Consider the following 18,245-nt stretch of genomic DNA (forward strand, 5'->3'; position numbering starts at 1 on the left):
GCCAAAACAGTAGTTTTGTCATCTGCTGCACCGATTCCACTGAACACTCTGAGCCGGAATACTACACCTGCCCCCTTGATGGTGGGGGGCACATCCCCATCTGTTGCTCCTGCACCACCTACCTCAGGAGCAACGACCCCCCAACCATCGGGGACACAAGTCCCCAACTCTAAGCCGGAGAAGCGTCCGACTTCTTCGGCGACTCTCTCTCGCAAGGGATCCCTCGGGTCCCTCCCTTCCCAGGTTTCCACCTCTGGGAAGGGTGACGTCAGCCAATGGCTGAAAAGCAGGCCAGCGGCTGGTCGCAGGGCTTCCCGCTCCTCCTCCGTCCCGGAGACTGACTCGGTGGAGCCCTCCCAGCCAGTAAAGCCCAAGGAGCAGAGAGAGAAGACGAAGAAGAAGAAGGCCTCTAAGGCCAAGGAACGCGCGGTGGCATCCGCCCCACCGCTCCATACAGGCTCTGCGTCTGAGGATGAGGTGGAGATCATGGCGTCCGCTGAGGACCTGGATCTCGCCATACCCTCAGACGCCAAGGACGCCGATTGTACTGGCCCTCGATCGGTGACAGCAGGTGACCCAGTGACGTGATCTGCCTCCTAGGTCCCTTCACGCCTATTTCACCCATGGACAATGTGATTCTCCAGTGGAACTGCAGCGGTTTTTTCCACCACCTTGCTGAGCTCCGCCAACTCGTCAGCAGTCACCCTTTCTTCTGCATTGCCCTCCAGGAAACGTGGTTTCCGGCAATGCGGACCCCTGCCCTACGAGGGTATCGGGGTTATTATAAGAACCGGGCAGCTTATGAGAGGGTGTCTGGTGGAGTCTGCGTCTACGTCCTTAACTCTATCTACAGCGAGTGTGTGCCTCTTCATACACCCTTGGAGGCTGTCGCTGTAAGGATGTGGACGCCTCGGCCTATTACTGTCTGCAGTTTGTACCTTCCGCCGGATGGTGATGTCTCTCGTCATGTGTTGGCTGCATTGATAGGACAACTGCCGCCTCCCTTTGTGTTGCTGGGCGACTTTAACGCCCATAACCCATTGTGGGGTAGCGCCGCGATTACTGGCCGGGGCAGAGATGTCGAGACTCTTCTGTCACAGCTTGACCTCTGCCTTTTAAACACGGGAGAGGCGACCCACTTTAGTGCGGTCCATGGCTCGTTTTCGGCCATTGACCTTTCTATTTGCAGCCCCGGACTTTCACCATCCATCCACTGGAGGGTCCATGACGACTTATGTGGTAGTGACCATTTCCCCATCTTTCTGTCACTGCCACAGCGTCACTCTTCTGAACGCCCCTCCAGATGGGCTCTGAATAAGGCTGATTGGGAGTTATTTACATCTGTCGCAGTGATCGCACCTCCTTCCACTGATCCGATTGATGCAGTGGTTCAGTCGGTCACCACCAGCATCGTTTCTGCGGCGGCATCTGCGATTCCCTGTCCATCCGGGGCACCTCGGCGGAGGACTGTGCCGTGGTGGTCGCCCGAGATCGCAGAGGCGATTCGAGATCGCCGGCGGGCTCTTCAGCGCCATAAGCGGCACCCGTCGTTGGAGACCCTCATTGCTTTTAAACAGTTCCGCGCCCGAGCCCGACGCCTTATTCGCCAACGGAAGCAGGAGTGCTGGGAACGTTATGTTTCCACCATTGGCGTCCGTACCTCCGCATCGCAGGTTTGGGCCAAGATTCGGCGACTCCAAGGCTATCGGCCACCTGTCTCTGTCCTTGGGCTTTCGCTGAATGGAGCAGTGTGCACCGACTCCGACACGATTGCGGACCGGTTAGCAGAGCATTTTGCTCAGTGTTCCGCGTCAACGAACTACCCGTTGGCCTTCCGCTCCCGGAAAGAGCGGTTGGAAAGTCGGAGGCTTTCCTTTCACACGCGCCACGCGGAGTCGTACAATGCTCCTTTCAGCGAATGGGAATTCCAGAGCGCACTTTCTGCTTGCCCTGATACGGCTCCTGGACCAGACCGCATTCACAGCCAGATGCTGAAACACCTCTCAGTGCCTTGCCAGCGACGCCTCCTAGATCTTTTCAATCGCGTCTGGGTCGAGGGTGTTTTCCCGTCTCAATGGCGGGAAAGCATAGTCCTCCCCGTATTGAAACCTGGCAAGAACCCGCTGGAGGTGGACAGCTATCGCCCCATAAGCCTCACCAACGTTCCTTGCAAGTTGCTGGAACGTATGGTGAGCCGGAGGTTGAGTTGGCTCCTCGAGTCTCGGGGCCTTCTGGCTCCGTCTCAGGGTGGGTTCCGTAAAGGCCGCTCTGCCGTCGATAATCTGGTCTCCCTGGAGTCTGCCATCCGTACAGCCTTTGCGCGCCGCCAACATCTGGTTGCCGTCTTCTTCGACATGCGGAAGGCATACGATACGACTTGGCGCCATCACATCCTGGCCACACTTCATGAGTGGGGCCTTAGGGGCCCGCTCCCGATTTTTATTCAGAATTTTCTTTCGTATCGTTCCTTCCGCGTGCAAGTAGCTGCGTCGCATAGTTCCTCCCAGGTCCAGGAGAACGGGGTCCCACAGGGGTCTGTCCTCAGTGTGTCCCTGTTTTTAATTGCCATCAATGGGCTTGTTGAGGCGGTGGGGTCGTCCGTCGCGGCTTCATTATATGCGGACGACTTCTGCCTATATTACAGCTCCAGTGGCATCGCCGCTGCTGAACGGCAGCTGCAAGGTGCCATCCGCAAGGCGCAGTCATGGGCTGTAGCGCACGGCTTCCAGTTTTCGGCCGCGAAGACCTGCGTTATGCATTTCTGCCGGCGTCGCACGGTTCACCCTGAGCCGCGCCTTTACCTTGACGGTGAACCTCTTGCTGTGGTCGCGACGCATCGGTTCTTGGGACTGGTGTTCGATACCCGGTTGACTTGGCTGCCCCATATTAGGCAGCTGAAGCAAACATGCTGGCGGCACTTAAACGCTCTCCGTTGCTTAAGCCACACCAGGTGGGGTGCCGACCGGTCCACCCTCCTCCACCTATATCAAGCGCTGATCCAGTCCCGCCTTGATTATGGGTGTGTGGCGTACGGTTCTGCCTCGCCTTCGGCGTTGCGATTGCTGGATCCCATACACCACTGCGGGATCCGCCTCGCCACGGGAGCGTTCCGGACAAGCCCCGTCGACAGCATACTTGTGGAGGCTGGTGTCCCTCCATTGCGGTTCCGGCGTGACCGCCTTCTGGCCGCCTATGCCGCGCACGTTTATAGCATGCCAGGGCATCCAAACTACCGTCTCCTGTTCCCGCGCTCGATCGTCCATGTTCCAGACAGGCGGCCCCGGTCAGGGTGTCCCATTGCGGTTCGCCTCCGGGACCTTCTCCGTGGCCTTGACTTTTTTCCTCTGCCGCATGTTTTCCGGGCCAATCTCCGTCTGCCCCCGTGGAGTGTGCCCCGACCGTGCCTTCGGCTCGACTTGGCACAGGGTCCGAAGGTCTCAGTGCCTCCGGAGGCCCTCCGCCGCCGCTTTCTTTCCATCCTGGCCGAGTTTCCGAACGCGGCGGTGGCCTACACCGACGGTTCGGTGGTCTCTGGTCACACTGGTTACGCTCTCACTCTACGGGATTATTGTGAGCAACGGTCATTGGCAGCTGGCTCCAGTGTATACACTGCCGAGTTGGTTGCCATCTATCGTGCCCTAGAGTTTCTCCGCTCCCGCTCAGATGAGTCCTTTGTCATCTGTAGTGACTCCCTGAGCGGTTTACGAGCTCTTGACCAGTGTTTCCCTCGTTCCCGTCTGGTGATGGCCATCCAGGAGTCCCTCCATACTCTCGTCCGTTGCGGCCGCTCTGTCACCTTTGTTTGGTCCCCGGGTCACGTCGGCATCCCGGGTAACGAGCGGGTTGACGAACTGGCGAAACAGGCGGTCAGTTCCCCGGCCATGGAGATCGGTCTTTTAGAGAGTGACGTCCGATCCGTATTGCGGCAGAAGGTCCTTGCTGCTTGGCGTGATGAGTGGCGCACCCTGCCCTCTCCCAACAAACTTCGGGCAGTCAAGGAGACAACCAGTGTGTGGCGCTCCTCCATGCGGGGGTCTCGCAAGGACGCTGTCGTCCTCTGCCGGCTCCGCATAGGACATACCCGGCTCACGCACGCGTATCTCTTGTGCCGTGACGACCCGCCTCTCTGTCGCTGCGGATTGGCCCTGACCGTGGTACACGTCTTACTAGACTGCCCACTTTTAACTGCCCTCAGGCAGACGTTCGCGCTGCCCGATACACTCCCTGCTCTTTTAACCGATGACTCTACTATGGCTGACTTAGTTCTCCGTTTTATTCGAGCAGGGGGTTTTTATCATTCAATATGAGAGTCCCTTTTTATTTTTTTTTTAGTGTCGACTGTGGCTTTTGGCCTGGGGTTTTAGTTTGTGGTGTTTTAATGTGTCCCTTGGTTGTTGGCCTTTCCAGTTTTATTTTCATGGTCGGCCAATGACCGTCACACTCTGTGTGTCTTTTAATCTCTTTTCTCTGGTCTTCGTCTGTGTCTTTCTTGTACTGTGTCGTCCCTTGTCTCCGTTATGTGTTTATTGCTTGTTGGACTTTTCTTCGTGTATTGTTATGGTCGTGGAACAAGGGACCGATGACCTAAGTAGTCTGGTCCCTTTAACCCCCACACACCAACCGCAGGTCTTCCGGGCGGCGGGTGGACTGCGCGGGGTGTGGCAGTATCCTGCTGGACCGAGGGAAGCGTTCTCACCTGCCTGACACGCGTCGCGCTTCCAGATATTTGCGTAATTCGCACGGTGCATTCTCGGCTGTCCCCTTCCGTCCCGACTTGGCCCGACTTTGCTCGACTGCCGCTCGCTGCCGCTCGGGTCGTGGTCCATATGACAGCACAAGCACGAGAAACATCTGCGAGACTGGCGCCGGACTGACCGGCGTGTCCGAGGCGCCGTGTGCGGCCGTTCGGAGCTACTAGAGCAGCGCTGTGCTGTGCCGTGAAAAGGTGCGAAAACACGGACACAAGACACAGGCGGTTCGACAAAGCATCCATCTCTTCTAGCGGCGAAAGATAAATTTTTGTTTACAAATTTGAAATTGTACACTGCTACAAAACTATAAGCCCTGGGGTATTTCAGAACAGTCCTGTCGTGTCATACTCTTGTTATTTCTAGTACACTTTGTCTGTCTTCATTTTTTGGCTACCCCTGCCAGCCCTCTTTTCCAGATTTCCCAGGCGGTCACCGATCCGAATACTAGCGTTGTTGCTTATCGTCCGTGATCGTACCAGAACAGTTGATTTTCGGTTTTTTTAGTTTTTTATTTAATTATTTAGTTTTTGGAAGTTAGCGCTCCTACAAAACAGTAGGCTCTGACGCATTTCAAGTGCACATCTGTCGATTCGCAGTGTTTCGTTACTTTCAAGGAGTTCCTACCACCCTTCCTTGGCGCATTCTTGCTCAAACTGAGTTCATTACTGTAATTTCGCATCTTACGTTTAATACAGTAGTTTAAAAGGCTTGTGGGAGCATCTTTGTCGCACCTGAGAGTCTGTATGAAAAGAGGGCTGGCAGGTGTAGTGAAATAAAATTTAAAAGCAGAGAGAGAGCCAACAGCACCTGGTGTTCCCAGGCGTTCACCCATCCAAGTACTAACAGGGCCCGATGTTGCTTAACTTCGGTGATCGGACGAGTACCGGTGTATTCAACATGGTATGGCCGTTGGCGTCCTTATACTGTAGCCGCACGCCAGAAGAAGGCTTCGCCCCTCCTCCCAATACACGCAATCGCCATTTTCGGTGGCACATTTGACGCAAAGCACGTCCTTCCACCTCGACACTCGTGGGAGACGCACCTTCTTATTGTTATCCGGCGCAGGTCTTCCGGGCGGCGGGTGGACTGCGCGGGGTGTGGCAGTGTCCTGCTGGACCGAGGGAAGCGTTCTCACCTGCCTGACACGCGTCGCGCTTCCAGATATTTGCGTAATTCGCACGGTGCATTCTCGGCTGTCCCCTTCCTTCCCGACTTGTCCCGACTTTGCTCGACTGCCGCTCGCTGCCGCTCGGGTCGTGGTCCATATGACAGCACAAGCACGAGAAACATCTGCGAGACTGGCGCCGGACTGACCGGCGTGTCCGAGGCGCCGTGTGCGGCCGTTCGGAGCTACTAGAGCAGCGCTGTGCTGTGCCGTGAAAAGGTGCGAAAACACGGACACAAGACACAGGCGGTTCGACAAAGCATCCATCTCTTCTAGCGGCGAAAGATAAATTTTTGTTTACAAATTTGCAATTGTACACTGCTACAAAACTATAAGCCCTGGGGTATTTCAGAACAGTCCTGTCGTGTCATACTCTTGTTATTTCTAGTACACTTTGTCTGTCTTCATTTTTTGGCTACCCCTGCCAGCCCTCTTTTCCAGATTTCCCAGGCGGTCACCGATCCGAATACTAGCGTTGTTGCTTATCGTCCGTGATCGTACCAGAACAGTTGATTTTCGGTTTTTTTAGTTTTTTATTTAATTATTTAGTTTTTGGAAGTTAGCGCTCCTACAAAACAGTAGGCTCTGACGCATTTCAAGTGCACATCTGTCGATTCGCAGTGTTTCGTTACTTTCAAGGAGTTCCTACCACCCTTCCTTGGCGCATTCTTGCTCAAACTGAGTTCATTACTGTAATTTCGCATCTTACGTTTAATACAGTAGTTTAAAAGGCTTGTGGGAGCATCTTTGTCGCACCTGAGAGTCTGTATGAAAAGAGGGCTGGCAGGTGTAGTGAAATAAAATTTAAAAGCAGAGAGAGAGCCAACAGCACCTGGTGTTCCCAGGCGTTCACCCATCCAAGTACTAACAGGGCCCGATGTTGCTTAACTTCGGTGATCGGACGAGTACCGGTGTATTCAACATGGTATGGCCGTTGGCGTCCTTATACTGTAGCCGCACGCCAGAAGAAGGCTTCGCCCCTCCTCCCAATACACGCAATCGCCATTTTCGGTGGCACATTTGACGCAAAGCACGTCCTTCCACCTCGACACTCGTGGGAGACGCACCTTCTTATTGTTATCCGGCGCAGGTCTTCCGGGCGGCGGGTGGACTGCGCGGGGTGTGGCAGTGTCCTGCTGGACCGAGGGAAGCGTTCTCACCTGCCTGACACGCGTCACGCTTCCAGATATTTGCGTAATTCGCACGGTGCATTCTCGGCTGTCCCCTTCCTTCCCGACTTGTCCCGACTTTGCTCGACTGCCGCTCGCTGCCGCTCGGGTCGTGGTCCATATGACAGCACAAGCACGAGAAACATCTGCGAGACTGGCGCCGGACTGACCGGCGTGTCCGAGGCGCCGTGTGCGGCCGTTCGGAGCTACTAGAGCAGCGCTGTGCTGTGCCGTGAAAAGGTGCGAAAACACGGACACAAGACACAGGCGGTTCGACAAAGCATCCATCTCTTCTAGCGGCGAAAGATAAATTTTTGTTTACAAATTTGCAATTGTACACTGCTACAAAACTATAAGCCCTGGGGTATTTCAGAACAGTTCTGTCGTGTCATACTCTTGTTATTTCTAGTACACTTTGTCTGTCTTCATTTTTTGGCTACCCCTGCCAGCCCTCTTTTCCAGATTTCCCAGGCGGTCACCGATCCGAATACTAGCGTTGTTGCTTATCGTCCGTGATCGTACCAGAACAGTTGATTTTCGGTTTTTTTAGTTTTTTATTTAATTATTTAGTTTTTGGAAGTTAGCGCTCCTACAAAACAGTAGGCTCTGACGCATTTCAAGTGCACATCTGTCGATTCGCAGTGTTTCGTTACTTTCAAGGAGTTCCTACCACCCTTCCTTGGCGCATTCTTGCTCAAACTGAGTTCATTACTGTAATTTCGCATCTTACGTTTAATACAGTAGTTTAAAAGGCTTGTGGGAGCATCTTTGTCGCACCTGAGAGTCTGTATGAAAAGAGGGCTGGCAGGTGTAGTGAAATAAAATTTAAAAGCAGAGAGAGAGCCAACAGCACCTGGTGTTCCCAGGCGGTCACCCATCCAAGTACTAACAGGGCCCGATGTTGCTTAACTTCGGTGATCGGACGAGAACCGGTGTATTCAACATGGTATGGCCGTTGGCGTCCTTATACTGTAGCCGCACGCCAGAAGAAGGCTTCGCCCCTCCTCCCAATACACGCAATCGCCATTTTCGGTGGCACATTTGACGCAAAGCACGTCCTTCCACCTCGACACTCGCGGGAGACGCACCTTCTTATTGTTATCCGGCGCAGGTCTTCCGGGCGGCGGGTGGACTGCGCGGGGTGTGGCAGTGTCCTGCTGGACCGAGGGAAGCGTTCTCACCTGCCTGACACGCGTCGCGCTTCCAGATATTTGCGTAATTCGCACGGTGCATTCTCGGCTGTCCCCTTCCTTCCCGACTTGTCCCGACTTTGCTCGACTGCCGCTCGCTGCCGCTCGGGTCGTGGTCCATATGACAGCACAAGCACGAGAAACATCTGCGAGACTGGCGCCGGACTGACCGGCGTGTCCGAGGCGCCGTTTGCGGCCGTTCGGAGCTACTAGAGCAGCGCTGTGCTGTGCCGTGAAAAGGTGCGAAAACACGGACACAAGACACAGGCGGTTCGACAAAGCATCCATCTCTTCTAGCGGCGAAAGATACATTTTTGTTTACAAATTTGCAATTGTACACTGCTACAAAACTATAAGCCCTGGGGTATTTCAGAACAGTCCTGTCGTGTCATACTCTTGTTATTTCTAGAGACACTTTGTCTGTCTTCATTTTTTGGCTACCCCTGCCAGCCCTCTTTTCCAGATTTCCCAGGCGGTCACCGATCCGAATACTAGCGTTGTTGCTTATCGTCCGTGATCGTACCAGAACAGTTGATTTTCGGTTTTTTTAGTTTTTTATTTAATTATTTAGTTTTTGGAAGTTAGCGCTCCTACAAAACAGTAGGCTCTGACGCATTTCAAGTGCACATCTGTCGATTCGCAGTGTTTCGTTACTTTCAAGGAGTTCCTACCACCCTTCCTTGGCGCATTCTTGCTCAAACTGAGTTCATTACTGTAATTTCGCATCTTACGTTTAATACAGTAGTTTAAAAGGCTTGTGGGAGCATCTTCGTCGCACCTGAGAGTCTGTATGAAAAGAGGGCTGGCAGGTGTAGTGAAATAAAATTTAAAAGCAGAGAGAGAGCCAACAGCACCTGGTGTTCCCAGGCGGTCACCCATCCAAGTACTAACAGGGCCCGATGTTGCTTAACTTCGGTGATCGGGCGAGAACCGGTGTATTCAACATGGTATGGCCGTTGGCGTCCTTATACTGTAGCCGCACGCCAGAAGAAGGCTTCGCCCCTCCTCCCAATACACGCAATCGCCATTTTCGGTGGCACATTTGACGCAAAGCACGTCCTTCCACCTCGACACTCGCGGGAGACGCACCTTCTTATTGTTATCCGGCGCAGGTCTTCCGGGCGGCGGGTGGACTGCGCGGGGTGTGGCAGTATCCTGCTGGACCGAGGGAAGCGTTCTCACCTGCCTGACACGCGTCGCGCTTCCAGATATTTGCGTAATTCGCACGGTGCATTCTCGGCTGTCCCCTTCCTTCCCGACTTGTCCCGACTTTGCTCGACTGCCGCTCGCTGCCGCTCGGGTCGTGGTCCATATGACAGCACAAGCACGAGAAACATCTGCGAGACTGGCGCCGGACTGACCGGCGTGTCCGAGGCGCCGTGTGCGGCCGTTCGGAGCTACTAGAGCAGCGCTGTGCTGTGCCGTGAAAAGGTGCGAAAACACGGACACAAGACACAGGCGGTTCGACAAAGCATCCATCTCTTCTAGCGGCGAAAGATACATTTTTGTTTACAAATTTGCAATTGTACACTGCTACAAAACTATAAGCCCTGGGGTATTTCAGAACAGTCCTGTCGTGTCATACTCTTGTTATTTCTAGAGACACTTTGTCTGTCTTCATTTTTTGGCTACCCCTGCCAGCCCTCTTTTCCAGATTTCCCAGGCGGTCACCGATCCGAATACTAGCGTTGTTGCTTATCGTCCGTGATCGTACCAGAACAGTTGATTTTCGGTTTTTTTAGTTTTTTATTTAATTATTTAGTTTTTGGAAGTTAGCGCTCCTACAAAACAGTAGGCTCTGACGCATTTCAAGTGCACATCTGTCGATTCGCAGTGTTTCGTTACTTTCAAGGAGTTCCTACCACCCTTCCTTGGCGCATTCTTGCTCAAACTGAGTTCATTACTGTAATTTCGCATCTTACGTTTAATACAGTAGTTTAAAAGGCTTGTGGGAGCATCTTCGTCGCACCTGAGAGTCTGTATGAAAAGAGGGCTGGCAGGTGTAGTGAAATAAAATTTAAAAGCAGAGAGAGAGCCAACAGCACCTGGTGTTCCCAGGCGGTCACCCATCCAAGTACTAACAGGGCCCGATGTTGCTTAACTTCGGTGATCGGGCGAGAACCGGTGTATTCAACATGGTATGGCCGTTGGCGTCCTTATACTGTAGCCGCACGCCAGAAGAAGGCTTCGCCCCTCCTCCCAATACACGCAATCGCCATTTTCGGTGGCACATTTGACGCAAAGCACGTCCTTCCACCTCGACACTCGCGGGAGACGCACCTTCTTATTGTTATCCGGCGCAGGTCTTCCGGGCGGCGGGTGGACTGCGCGGGGTGTGGCAGTATCCTGCTGGACCGAGGGAAGCGTTCTCACCTGCCTGACACGCGTCGCGCTTCCAGATATTTGCGTAATTCGCACGGTGCATTCTCGGCTGTCCCCTTCCTTCCCGACTTGTCCCGACTTTGCTCGACTGCCGCTCGCTGCCGCTCGGGTCGTGGTCCATATGACAGCACAAGCACGAGAAACATCTGCGAGACTGGCGCCGGACTGACCGGCGTGTCCGAGGCGCCGTGTGCGGCCGTTCGGAGCTACTAGAGCAGCGCTGTGCTGTGCCGTGAAAAGGTGCGAAAACACGGACACAAGACACAGGCGGTTCGACAAAGCATCCATCTCTTCTAGCGGCGAAAGATACATTTTTGTTTACAAATTTGCAATTGTACACTGCTACAAAACTATAAGCCCTGGGGTATTTCAGAACAGTCCTGTCGTGTCATACTCTTGTTATTTCTAGAGACACTTTGTCTGTCTTCATTTTTTGGCTACACCTGCCAGCCCTCTTTTCCAGATTTCCCAGGCGGTCACCGATCCGAATACTAGCGTTGTTGCTTATCGTCCGTGATCGTACCAGAACAGTTGATTTTCGGTTTTTTTAGTTCTTTATTTAATTATTTAGTTTTTGGAAGTTAGCGCTCCTACAAAACAGTAGGCTCTGACGCATTTCAAGTGCACATCTGTCGATTCGCAGTGTTTCGTTACTTTCAAGGAGTTCCTACCACCCTTCCTTGGCGCATTCTTGCTCAAACTGAGTTCATTACTGTAATTTCGCATCTTACGTTTAATACAGTAGTTTAAAAGGCTTGTGGGAGCATCTTCGTCGCACCTGAGAGTCTGTATGAAAAGAGGGCTGGCAGGTGTAGTGAAATAAAATTTAAAAGCAGAGAGAGAGCCAACAGCACCTGGTGTTCCCAGGCGGTCACCCATCCAAGTACTAACAGGGCCCGATGTTGCTTAACTTCGGTGATCGGGCGAGAACCGGTGTATTCAACATGGTATGGCCGTTGGCGTCCTTATACTGTAGCCGCACGCCAGAAGAAGGCTTCGCCCCTCCTCCCAATACACGCAATCGCCATTTTCGGTGGCACATTTGACGCAAAGCACGTCCTTCCACCTCGACACTCGCGGGAGACGCACCTTCTTATTGTTATCCGGCGCAGGTCTTCCGGGCGGCGGGTGGACTGCGCGGGGTGTGGCAGTATCCTGCTGGACCGAGGGAAGCGTTCTCACCTGCCTGACACGCGTCGCGCTTCCAGATATTTGCGTAATTCGCACGGTGCATTCTCGGCTGTCCCCTTCCTTCCCGACTTGTCCCGACTTTGGTCGACTGCCGCTCGCTGCCGCTCGGGTCGTGGTCCATATGACAGCACAAGCACGAGAAACATCTGCGAGACTGGCGCCGGACTGACCGGCGTGTCCGAGGCGCCGTGTGCGGCCGTTCGGAGCTACTAGAGCAGCGCTGTGCTGTGCCGTGAAAAGGTGCGAAAACACGGACACAAGACACAGGCGGTTCGACAAAGCATCCATCTCTTCTAGCGGCGAAAGATAAATTTTTGTTTACAAATTTGCAATTGTACACTGCTACAAAACTATAAGCCCTGGGGTATTTCAGAACAGTCCTGTCGTGTCATACTCTTGTTATTTCTAGTACACTTTGTCTGTCTTCATTTTTTGGCTACCCCTGCCAGCCCTCTTTTCCAGATTTCCCAGGCGGTCACCGATCCGAATACTAGCGTTGTTGCTTATCGTCCGTGATCGTACCAGAACAGTTGATTTTCGGTTTTTTTAGTTTTTTATTTAATTATTTAGTTTTTGGAAGTTAGCGCTCCTACAAAACAGTAGGCTCTGACGCATTTCAAGTGCACATCTGTCGATTCGCAGTGTTTCGTTACTTTCAAGGAGTTCCTACCACCCTTCCTTGGCGCATTCTTGCTCAAACTGAGTTCATTACTGTAATTGCGCATCTTACGTTTAATACAGTAGTTTAAAAGGCTTGTGGGAGCATCTTTGTCGCACCTGAGAGTCTGTATGAAAAGAGGGCTGGCAGGTGTAGTGAAATAAAATTTAAAAGCAGAGAGAGAGCCAACAGCACCTGGTGTTCCCAGGCGTTCACCCATCCAAGTACTAACAGGGCCCGATGTTGCTTAACTTCGGTGATCGGACGAGTACCGGTGTATTCAACATGGTATGGCCGTTGGCGTCCTTATACTGTAGCCGCACGCCAGAAGAAGGCTTCGCCCCTCCTCCCAATACACGCAATCGCCATTTTCGGTGGCACATTTGACGCAAAGCACGTCCTTCCACCTCGACACTCGTGGGAGACGCACCTTCTTATTGTTATCCGGCGCAGGTCTTCCGGGCGGCGGGTGGACTGCGCGGGGTGTGGCAGTGTCCTGCTGGACCGAGGGAAGCGTTCTCACCTGCCTGACACGCGTCGCGCTTCCAGATATTTGCGTAATTCGCACGGTGCATTCTCGGCTGTCCCCTTCCTTCCCGACTTGTCCCGACTTGTCCCGACTTGTCCCGACTTGTCCCGACTTGTCCCGACTTTGCTCGACTGCCGCTCGCTGCCGCTCGGGTCGTGGTCCATATGACAGCACAAGCACGAGAAACATCTGCGAGACTGGCGCCGGACTGACCGGCGTGTCCGAGGCGCCGTGTGCGGCCGTTCGGAGCTACTAGAGCAGCGCTGTGTCGTGCCGTGAAAAGGTGCGAAAACACGGACACAAGACACAGGCGGTTCGACAAAGCATCCATCTCTTCTAGCGGCGAAAGATAAATTTTTGTTTACAAATTTGCAATTGTACACTGCTACAAAACTATAAGCCCTGGGGTATTTCAGAACAGTCCTGTCGTGTCATACTCTTGTTATTTCTAGTACACTTTCTGTCTTCATTTCTTGGCTACCCCTGCCAGCCCTCTTTTCCAGATTTCCCAGGCGGTCACCGATCCGAATACTAGCGTTGTTGCTTATCGTCCGTGATCGTACCAGAACAGTTGATTTTCGGTTTTTTTAGTTTTTTATTTAATTATTTAGTTTTTGGAAGTTAGCGCTCCTACAAAACAGTAGGCTCTGACGCATTTCAAGTGCACATCTGTCGATTCGCAGTGTTTCGTTACTTTCAAGGAGTTCCTACCACCCTTCCTTGGCGCATTCTTGCTCAAACTGAGTTCATTACTGTAATTTCGCATCTTACGTTTAATACAGTAGTTTAAAAGGCTTGTGGGAGCATCTTTGTCGCACCTGAGAGTCTGTATGAAAAGAGGGCTGGCAGGTGTAGTGAAATAAAATTTAAAAGCAGAGAGAGAGCCAACAGCACCTGGTGTTCCCAGGCGGTCACCCATCCAAGTACTAACAGGGCCCGATGTTGCTTAACTTCGGTGATCGGGCGAGAACCGGTGTATTCAACATGGTATGGCCGTTGGCGTCCTTATACTGTAGCCGCACGCCAGAAGAAGGCTTCGCCCCTCCTCCCAATACACGCAATCGCCATTTTCGGTGGCACATTTGACGCAAAGCACGTCCTTCCACCTCGACACTCGCGGGAGACGCACCTTCTTATTGTTATCCGGCGCAGGTCTTCCGGGCGGCGGGTGGACTGCGCGGGGTGTGGCAGTGTCCTGCTGGACCGAGGGAAGCGTTCTCACCTGCCTGACACGCGTCGCGCTTCCAGATATTTGCGTAATTCGCACGGTGCATTCTCGGCTGTCCCCTTCCTTCCCGACTTGTCCCGACTTTGCTCGACTGCCGCTCGCTGCCACTCGGGTCGTGGTCCATATGACAGCACAAGCACGAGAAACATCTGCGAGACTGGCGCCGGACTGACCGGCGTGTCCGAGGCGCCGTGTGCGGCCGTTCGGAGCTACTAGAGCAGCGCTGTGCTGTGCCGTGAAAAGGTGCGAAAACACGGACACAAGACACAGGCGGTTCGACAAAGCATCCATCTCTTCTAGCGGCGAAAGATAAATTTTTGTTTACAAATTTGCAGTTGTACACTGCTACAAAACTATAAGCCCTGGGGTATTTCAGAACAGTCCTGTCGTGTCATACTCTTGTTATTTCTAGTACACTTTGTCTGTCTTCATTTTTTGGCTACCCCTGCCAGCCCTCTTTTCCAGATTTCCCAGGCGGTCACCGATCCGAATACTAGCGTTGTTGCTTATCGTCCGTGATCGTACCAGAACAGTTGATTTTCGGTTTTTTTAGTTTTTTATTTAATTATTTAGTTTTTGGAAGTTAGCGCTCCTACAAAACAGTAGGCTCTGACGCATTTCAAGTGCACATCTGTCGATTCGCAGTGTTTCGTTACTTTCAAGGAGTTCCTACCACCCTTCCTTGGCGCATTCTTGCTCAAACTGAGTTCATTACTGTAATTTCGCATCTTACGTTTAATACAGTAGTTTAAAAGGCTTGTGGGAGCATCTTTGTCGCACCTGAGAGTCTGTATGAAAAGAGGGCTGGCAGGTGTAGTGAAATAAAATTTAAAAGCAGAGAGAGAGCCAACAGCACCTGGTGTTCCCAGGCGGTCACCCATCCAAGTACTAACAGGGCCCGATGTTGCTTAACTTCGGTGATCGGACGAGAACCGGTGTATTCAACATGGTATGGCCGTTGGCGTCGTTATACTGTAGCCGCACGCCAGAAGAAGGCTTCGCCCCTCCTCCCAATACACGCAATCGCCATTTTCGGTGGCACATTTGACGCAAAGCACGTCCTTCCACCTCGACACTCGCGGGAGACGCATCTTCTTATTGTTATCCGGCGCAGGTCTTCCGGGCGGCGGGTGGACTGCGCGGGGTGTGGCAGTGTCCTGCTGGACCGAGGGAAGCGTTCTCACCTGCCTGACACGCGTCGCGCTTCCAGATATTTGCGTAATTCGCACGGTGCATTCTCGGCTGTCCCCTTCCTTCCCGACTTGTCCCGACTTTGCTCGACTGCCGCTCGCTGCCGCTCGGGTCGTGGTCCATATGACAGCACAAGCACGAGAAACATCTGCGAGACTGGCGCCGGACTGACCGGCGTGTCCGAGGCGCCGTGTGCGGCCGTTCGGAGCTACTAGAGCAGCGCTGTGCTGTGCCGTGAAAAGGTGCGAAAACACGGACACAAGACACAGGCGGTTCGACAAAGCATCCATCTCTTCTAGCGGCGAAAGATAAATTTTTGTTTACAAATTTGCAATTGTACACTGCTACAAAACTATAAGCCCTGGGGTATTTCAGAACAGTCCTGTCGTGTCATACTCTTGTTATTTCTAGTACACTTTCTGTCTTCATTTCTTGGCTACCCCTGCCAGCCCTCTTTTCCAGATTTCCCAGGCGGTCACCGATCCGAATACTAGCGTTGTTGCTTATCGTCCGTGATCGTACCAGAACAGTTGATTTTCGGTTTTTTTAGTTTTTTATTTAATTATTTAGTTTTTGGAAGTTAGCGCTCCTACAAAACAGTAGGCTCTGACGCATTTCAAGTGCACATCTGTCGATTCGCAGTGTTTCGTTACTTTCAAGGAGTTCCTACCACCCTTCCTTGGCGCATTCTTGCTCAAACTGAGTTCATTACTGTAATTTCGCATCTTACGTTTAATACAGTAGTTTAAAAGGCTTGTGGGAGCATCTTTGTCGCACCTGAGAGTCTGTATGAAAAGAGGGCTGGCAGGTGTAGTGAAATAAAATTTAAAAGCAGAGAGAGAGCCAACAGCACCTGGTGTTCCCAGGCGGTCACCCATCCAAGTACTAACAGGGCCCGATGTTGCTTAACTTCGGTGATCGGACGAGAACCGGTGTATTCAACATGGTATGGCCGTTGGCGTCCTTATACTGTAGCCGCACGCCAGAAGAAGGCTTCGCCCCTCCTCCCAATACACGCAATCGCCATTTTCGGTGGCACATTTGACGCAAAGCACGTCCTTCCACCTCGACACTCGCGGGAGACGCACCTTCTTATTGTTATCCGGCGCAGGTCTTCCGGGCGGCGGGTGGACTGCGCGGGGTGTGGCAGTGTCCTGCTGGACCGAGGGAAGCGTTCTCACCTGCCTGACACGCGTCGCGCTTCCAGATATTTGCGTAATTCGCACGGTGCATTCTCGGCTGTCCCCTTCCTTCCCGACTTGTCCCGACTTTGCTCGACTGCCGCTCGCTGCCACTCGGGTCGTGGTCCATATGACAGCACAAGCACGAGAAACATCTGCGAGACTGGCGCCGGACTGACCGGCGTGTCCGAGGCGCCGTGTGCGGCCGTTCGGAGCTACGAGAGCAGCGCTGTGTCGTGCCGTGAAAAGGTGCGAAAACACGGACACAAGACACAGGCGGTTCGACAAAGCATCCATCTCTTCTAGCGGCGAAAGATAAATTTTTGTTTACAAATTTGCAGTTGTACACTGCTACAAAACTATAAGCCCTGGGGTATTTCAGAACAGTCCTGTCGTGTCATACTCTTGTTATTTCTAGTACACTTTGTCTGTCTTCATTTTTTGGCTACCCCTGCCAGCCCTCTTTTCCAGATTTCCCAGGCGGTCACCGATCCGAATACTAGCGTTGTTGCTTATCGTCCGTGATCGTACCAGAACAGTTGATTTTCGGTTTTTTTAGTTTTTTATTTAATTATTTAGTTTTTGGAAGTTAGCGCTCCTACAAAACAGTAGGCTCTGACGCATTTCAAGTGCACATCTGTCGATTCGCAGTGTTTCGTTACTTTCAAGGAGTTCCTACCACCCTTCCTTGGCGCATTCTTGCTCAAACTGAGTTCATTACTGTAATTTCGCATCTTACGTTTAATACAGTAGTTTAAAAGGCTTGTGGGAGCATCTTTGTCGCACCTGAGAGTCTGTATGAAAAGAGGGCTGGCAGGTGTAGTGAAATAAAATTTAAAAGCAGAGAGAGAGCCAACAGCACCTGGTGTTCCCAGGCGGTCACCCATCCAAGTACTAACAGGGCCCGATGTTGCTTAACTTCGGTGATCGGACGAGAACCGGTGTATTCAACATGGTATGGCCGTTGGCGTCCTTATACTGTAGCCGCACGCCAGAAGAAGGCTTCGCCCCTCCTCCCAATACACGCAATCGCCATTTTCGGTGGCACATTTGACGCAAAGCACGTCCTTCCACCTCGACACTCGCGGGAGACGCATCTTCTTATTGTTATCCGGCGCAGGTCTTCCGGGCGGCGGGTGGACTGCGCGGGGTGTGGCAGTGTCCTGCTGGACCGAGGGAAGCGTTCTCACCTGCCTGACACGCGTCGCGCTTCCAGATATTTGCGTAATTCGCACGGTGCATTCTCGGCTGTCCCCTTCCTTCCCGACTTGTCCCGACTTTGGTCGACTGCCGCTCGCTGCCGCTCGGGTCGTGGTCCATATGACAGCACAAGCACGAGAAACATCTGCGAGACTGGCGCCGGACTGACCGGCGTGTCCGAGGCGCCGTGTGCGGCCGTTCGGAGCTACTAGAGCAGCGCTGTGCTGTGCCGTGAAAAGGTGCGAAAACACGGACACAAGACACAGGCGGTTCGACAAAGCATCCATCTCTTCTAGCGGCGAAAGATAAATTTTTGTTTACAAATTTGCAGTTGTACACTGCTACAAAACTATAAGCCCTGGGGTATTTCAGAACAGTCCTGTCGTGTCATACTCTTGTTATTTCTAGTA

General features: G+C 52.7%; 11 non-coding genes across 11 annotated transcripts; all 11 read right to left on the reverse strand.

The window, feature by feature from the left end:
• Positions 1-5,546: 5,546 nt before the first annotated feature.
• LOC126274313 (5S ribosomal RNA) lies at positions 5,547-5,665 on the reverse strand. The gene has a single exon (XR_007550140.1). It is a non-coding gene; the product is annotated as a 5S ribosomal RNA (ribosomal RNA).
• A 1,071-nt stretch (positions 5,666-6,736) lies between these two features.
• On the reverse strand, positions 6,737-6,855 carry LOC126274314 (5S ribosomal RNA). Its single transcript, XR_007550141.1, has one exon. It is a non-coding gene; the product is annotated as a 5S ribosomal RNA (ribosomal RNA).
• Positions 6,856-7,926: 1,071 nt separating this feature from the next.
• On the reverse strand, positions 7,927-8,045 carry LOC126274118 (5S ribosomal RNA). The gene has a single exon (XR_007549945.1). It is a non-coding gene; the product is annotated as a 5S ribosomal RNA (ribosomal RNA).
• A 1,072-nt stretch (positions 8,046-9,117) lies between these two features.
• On the reverse strand, positions 9,118-9,236 carry LOC126274269 (5S ribosomal RNA). Its single transcript, XR_007550095.1, has one exon. It is a non-coding gene; the product is annotated as a 5S ribosomal RNA (ribosomal RNA).
• A 1,072-nt stretch (positions 9,237-10,308) lies between these two features.
• On the reverse strand, positions 10,309-10,427 carry LOC126274270 (5S ribosomal RNA). The gene has a single exon (XR_007550096.1). It is a non-coding gene; the product is annotated as a 5S ribosomal RNA (ribosomal RNA).
• A 1,072-nt stretch (positions 10,428-11,499) lies between these two features.
• Positions 11,500-11,618, reverse strand: LOC126274271 (5S ribosomal RNA). Its single transcript, XR_007550097.1, has one exon. It is a non-coding gene; the product is annotated as a 5S ribosomal RNA (ribosomal RNA).
• Positions 11,619-12,689: 1,071 nt separating this feature from the next.
• On the reverse strand, positions 12,690-12,808 carry LOC126274315 (5S ribosomal RNA). The gene has a single exon (XR_007550142.1). It is a non-coding gene; the product is annotated as a 5S ribosomal RNA (ribosomal RNA).
• A 1,109-nt stretch (positions 12,809-13,917) lies between these two features.
• LOC126274272 (5S ribosomal RNA) lies at positions 13,918-14,036 on the reverse strand. Its single transcript, XR_007550098.1, has one exon. It is a non-coding gene; the product is annotated as a 5S ribosomal RNA (ribosomal RNA).
• A 1,071-nt stretch (positions 14,037-15,107) lies between these two features.
• On the reverse strand, positions 15,108-15,226 carry LOC126274119 (5S ribosomal RNA). The gene has a single exon (XR_007549946.1). It is a non-coding gene; the product is annotated as a 5S ribosomal RNA (ribosomal RNA).
• A 1,069-nt stretch (positions 15,227-16,295) lies between these two features.
• LOC126274120 (5S ribosomal RNA) lies at positions 16,296-16,414 on the reverse strand. The gene has a single exon (XR_007549947.1). It is a non-coding gene; the product is annotated as a 5S ribosomal RNA (ribosomal RNA).
• A 1,071-nt stretch (positions 16,415-17,485) lies between these two features.
• LOC126274121 (5S ribosomal RNA) lies at positions 17,486-17,604 on the reverse strand. The gene has a single exon (XR_007549948.1). It is a non-coding gene; the product is annotated as a 5S ribosomal RNA (ribosomal RNA).
• Between the last annotated feature and the right edge of the window lie 641 nt (positions 17,605-18,245).

The sequence above is a fragment of the Schistocerca gregaria genome, chromosome 5, assembly GCF_023897955.1.
Source record: "Schistocerca gregaria isolate iqSchGreg1 chromosome 5, iqSchGreg1.2, whole genome shotgun sequence".
In the NCBI taxonomy this organism is placed as follows: Eukaryota; Metazoa; Arthropoda; class Insecta; order Orthoptera; family Acrididae; genus Schistocerca; species Schistocerca gregaria.